The sequence below is a fragment of the Pleuronectes platessa genome, chromosome 19, assembly GCF_947347685.1.
Source record: "Pleuronectes platessa chromosome 19, fPlePla1.1, whole genome shotgun sequence".
NCBI lineage: Eukaryota > Metazoa > Chordata > Actinopteri > Pleuronectiformes > Pleuronectidae > Pleuronectes > Pleuronectes platessa.
In genome coordinates this window covers 20,379,085-20,384,845 of record NC_070644.1, presented here as the reverse complement: position 1 = coordinate 20,384,845, position 5,761 = coordinate 20,379,085, and positions in this window count along the sequence as shown.

Genomic DNA, 5,761 nt, shown 5'->3' with positions numbered 1-5,761 from the left:
ACCGTTCATGGCGGTTTATTAACGATTATTGTTCGATTAGTCGAAGCATCAACACGTGTTTCCTCACAAAGTACAGGTTAACTAGTGTCAGAGGTCAAACTAGTGATAAAAACAGTAAATAGATATTACCATGTACAAAAATAAATTAATTTTAAACATTTATATCATGAACAATATACTTGTACATATACCTGTACTTATACCTGTGTCATTTAAAGGGCCACACCAAAGTTTGAACACTTCACTTCCTGTAAGCTGCTGAAAGAGGCTGAGCTATATTCAGATATTTTTAATATTAGATCTAAAAAACACTTTATTTACCTGACCTCACTTTAACCGTCTATCCCACAATTTGAAATATCAATACCATAAAAGTAGCTTCTTCTCTCGACGGCCTCCTTCCAACCTGAGGATGTGATCCGGTCGACTTCCACTAAGACGCAGAAAGAAAGATTTATTCAGATATTTTAGGTTAAGCTTTAAAATCACTGATCATTTTTAGACACTGAGACCAACAGCCTCTTTTAAAGTGAATTGTACTATGATGATTTCGTTAGACTGTCCCATTAACACCAGTTTGAAGTCGATCACTGTCAATCACTGCCTCTAAAGATAAGATGATGATCGAACAGGAAATAGAGGAAACACTGTTCATGGTGATACATGTAAAACACTGATATGATTATTGAAGTTTTGTGCAAATTTAGACAAATTTGTGGAACTGAAATTAAGTAAATGAGCTTGTTGACTAAAGTAAACAAAAAGCCTCTGTGGGTTTCATCGGTCCCTGAAGGCCGGACTCAGGGTTCAGGTTCACACATGAAACGATATCACTCACAATCACTGGAGTTCAGTTTATAGTCGTTCAACCAGAATTAACATCAATAACCTACAGATGACATCATCTGCAGGAGACAGTTGTCGTGGTAACCTGTGACATCAACAGACGCTGAGTCATGATTTCACTTCATTTGGCTTCTGGTTACAGTGGCTGTTAAACTTTGAAAGATATGATTTGATCCAGACCAAAAAACGTGTGATAATCAATAATGTTTTACTGATATTTGATTTGCCATGTTATCTTAACCAGAGAAGCTTCTGTTAAAAGGAAAATCACCACTAACGATTTCTCCTCTGTCCTCACAGCCGTCGTGACCTCATTTTATTAAAATGCAAATCAGCAGGCCAGTGTGTGTCTGTGTGCTTGTGTGTGTGTGTGCGTGTGTGTTTGCGTGTGCGCGTGTGTGTGTTATTCTGGGACTGAGGCCAAACGGCTGTAAAATAGGACAAGAATGTGAATTATGTGTTTTCCTGGGTGCTTTTCGAACACACTCATGCTTTTATTTTGTGCTGATGAGTTGGAGTACACTTGTTCGGGTTTGACCCGACAGATTTAAGGGAATGTTTGGCGTTGGCAGAGGAATACGTTCAACATTTTAGTTTCCTGAAAAGGAAATAGGCAGGAGTGGAACAGCCTGTGTTTTAAGGATCTTTGAGTAATATTTTTAATAAGTACAAAGTGTTGATTTATGAAGATGAGCTTGTAACAAAAGTTGTGAATATGATATTCCTTACAGAAGAAAATCCAGGGGGTAAATATTCTTCCTGTGTCCTTGTTAATGTTCTGATGATATGAACTCCACTGAGTTTTAGTTTTAAGAACAAATGAGCTTCTCCTGAGAATCAGTGATCAGACGAAGGACCTGACGTCTTCTCTCTGTCTCGGTCGAACATGTCAAACATGTGATATCAGACATGAGCACATTTCAGCCTCAGCTTGTTTATCATCCCTGTTGTTGTTGGGAGTTGGGGTCAGAGGTCAGAGGTCACAGTGAAGATTTCTGTTAATCCAGGCAGTTCAGCTCAGGTTAAAGAGTCTTAATGAGTCTTAATCTGAAGGTCTCATGACTGGTATCAAACTGTATGTGTGACCAACACTGGTAGAGTGTCAGCGACAGCAGCTGATGACAACCGGACGCACGTCATGTCCGACTAAACTCTTTAGTCCTCAAATCACAATGTGAAACCAGAACCAACAGATCAGATGAAACTAGGGAACAAACACATGAAGCTTCAGACTCTCAGAGGTGAACCGACCTCAGGATCATTTGGACCTGGTCTGATCCAGAGCCTCTTTCAGGTCCAACCATGTAAACACAGGAGCTGGAGACTGGAAATGAGGTGGACCCAGTTCACAGCACCTCTGCCCTGCCAGTACTGAACAGATGCAATCCATGTGCATCATGGGAAATGAAGGATCCAGTGTTTTGGAACTTAACTACACGACCAATCTCAAGTTGTTTGTATATATTTGATTTAGTCTTTATTAGACAGTGAGAGACAGAGGACACAGACATGGACTGAAGACTCTGACCATATGGTGCAGGTCTTAACAACGCTCCCTCCAGGACGTCTCTGCCAATCACATCTTTCTGAACTTTTCATGGACGATACTGGAAATGTTCAGCTCAAAATATCGTTCAGATGAAACTGTGGAGAAAGGAAGGAATCACACAGTCCTCATTGATTAGAGGAGGTATGTTGTTTCAGTCACGGTATGAAGAGGCTGAGGTGCTCTGTTTGGATATCTCCATCTGCAGGATAATTCATTACAGCTGCAAGACCAGTGACACACACATACACACACACACACACACACACACACACACTCATTCAGCAGGCCTTATTTGGGTATATTTATTCCTGAATAAGTCAAACAGTGCAGGCGTGTGATTGTTCTGCAGGAACAGTTTATATTTTCCCTCACAGCTCTGAGACCATGTTTCATTTCCTTCATTACACTCAAAGCCCTGATGTAGACTCACTTAAAACACATCTTCAGCCTCTAACACTGATCTGACATCTGTTCATTATTGTTGTTGTGCCTCGGCGGGGCCCCGTGCAGAGCAAAGTCCCTCACGGTGTGTGTATAAATGATTGTTGAGAGTGTTTGTGTGCGACGGTGGAGCTGCAGCCCGTGGGTCTGCACACTTGATGCTTTTGTTGAGAACGAACACATGCTGTAAGTCAGAGGAGGGTCAGACACACCCTGACAGAAATTCTTGGCAGTTGTTATAACATCCCACATGGGCGGGGGTTTAATATTTCAGAACGGTGCTTTAATATTCCACAACAGTTCCCCGATCACAGGAAAGTTTGTGGAAACAGCCGTTAAACAAAGACACTGTTTCCTTGTTGAATTCCACCAGACTTTTCACAGGTTGTTTAACTTGATTATTGAGTTTGTGAAAAGTTGTTGTTTGACAAGTTTGAGTTTACTGCTCGGATGCATCTTTGTCAGGTTGTGAAACAAACAGATCAAATACAAGTTGGTCTCTGAAGGAGGTTTGGACACGTTGGACGAGTACGAGGTGGACGGTACCTGCTCATCACAGGAGACATGTGTCCCCTCTTCAACCTGAATGTCCCCCTCTCAGACAAATGACTCACTTCTGGGGAACTGACATGAAGCAACGCAGCAGCTCGTGTTAATTCTGACTTCACAAAAGAAAACATGTGTTTCAGTTCATCAGTCAAATGTGCAGCGATGCAGTCGGAGCATGTGACGTCTGTGTGGAGACATTTTGACGACACACTGAGGATTTGATTGAGCTTATCTCACAGAGAACAAGACAATGTGACCCTAAACACACACACACACACACACACACACACACACACACACACACACACACACACACACACACACACACACACACACACACACACCAAGTGTTTCCAACCTTCCACAATAGAAACCCTGATAACAGCTATCACAGTAAGTGTGATTCCACACGTTTCATCACAGTGTGTTTCCAGCACATAGACGGATCCAGAACGTGTTGGGTTCAGCTCTCAGCACCGAGAAGAAGCTGCGTCATGAGCCGCTGCCTCTGAAAACTAGCTGGAAAGTCACTAACATCTGCGTCGCACATTCGGAAGTCCACATCTTCTCAGTAACGTGTGTGTGTTTGTGTGTCTGTGTGTGTGCAGGTGGAGGAGGGCGGTAAGGCCGACACTTTGGAGGAGCCTCTGCTGGCGGGAGACGAGATTATCGTCATTAATGACGTGGAGCTGACTGGATACCGACAGGAGGCCATCACTCTGGTGAAAGGATCGTACAAGACTCTGAAGCTCCTGGTCCGCAGGTATGTGAAGTGTGTGTCTGTGTGTGTCTGTGTGTGTCTGTCTGTGTGTGTGTCTGCATGGACAGAAGCTAAGACCCCAAACTTAAGATATCAACCAAGAGAATCTGACGAAACTGCTTCAATAGTCATTCTGTTCTTGGGATTTGTTTCTTCAACAAATCACCCTCATCTTCACCAGCTCTATGTTTTCAGACCTGAGCTCTTTCTCATCTGAAGAAGAAGCAGCAGGAGCTCAGGTCACTGTCTCTGGGGAGTCGGGGGGGCATGTGGGAGAGTCAAAGAAAATTCCATAAATATACGGTTTAAAAACTGCGTTGACTTTGCGATTGCACAATCCAAAGCTTGCTCCAAACATTCTCTCATTCTGCAGCTGGGGAGGAATCTGTCGCCATCCTCACATCTGTCCAGCACCTTTAGGAGAATGGTTCCTGTCTAACTCCACTTATACTCCGTTCTCCCCCAGCACCACCCGAGGTCAGCTGACAGATAGAGAGCCAGCCAGCAGTGCAGTGTAGTGTCTACGCTCATGTTCTTTCATATCTTACTCAGACGCCCCAGACAAAGAGGGACACACTCCAACTCTTTGGCGTATTACACCAGCAGCAATCCTAGCCATTCATGGATGTGCTGTTGGAATGGAGGACACAGGGTGAAGGAGGCACTGGGAGATACTGGGATGCTGTGGGAGACATCTTCAGATACAACAGCTCGTGTTAGCTTTTGAATATTGTTCCACCTTCTGGTCTCCTTGATGCAACTACATTCAAATCTTTTCCATAAGACGTCAGCTGCTGCCTGAGTTCTCCTCTCACCAGCTCCCAGAAACCTCCCTCCCAGCAGCTGGTGGGTTACCGTTGCTTCTCACAGTGAAGGTGGTTTAGAAAACGTAAACCTGCAGGAAACGGAACGGGGGGAGAAAGTGGCCTGAAAGCAAACGACAGGTTCAAACCCACAGTGGACGTCCAGTGAGTCGGAAACAACCAGAAACTCAGGACCTCGTCCGCAGCCTGCAGACTTCGGCCAAGTAGCAGAACCCATGAGTGTGTGTTGGGGACAGATTTCAGGCTGAAGACCGGTTAATTGGGGACGACTCGTCCAACTGGGGACAAAAGCTGCGTCCCCATTTGGGGAGAAGCTGATTTTTGGATCAGTGGTTAAGGTCAGTTTAGGGTACGATTCTAGTTTAGTAACATAAGTCTCATGTCCCCAAAACTGACCTGCAGCAACGTGGTGTGTGTGTGTGTCTGTGTGTGTGTGTGTGTGTGTGTGTGTGTGTGTGTCTGTGTGTGTGTGTGTGTGTGGACAGAGAGAGAGAATAACTGAAATTTCCTTCTGGTTGATGACTAACCTGGAAGTTTAGCAGCGACGGGGAAATCACCTTTCAATAAATCATTTAGATTTTCTTTGATCCTAGTAAATCATTTATTGATTAAAAGCTTGATGATAACACACACACACACACACACACACACACACACACACACACACACACACACACACACACACACACACACACACACACACACACACACACCAGACAGACACAATTCAAGCAGTAGCCCGACAGCCAATCAGAGATCAAGCCCTTCTGTAACCGTGGTTAGTTTAGTCGA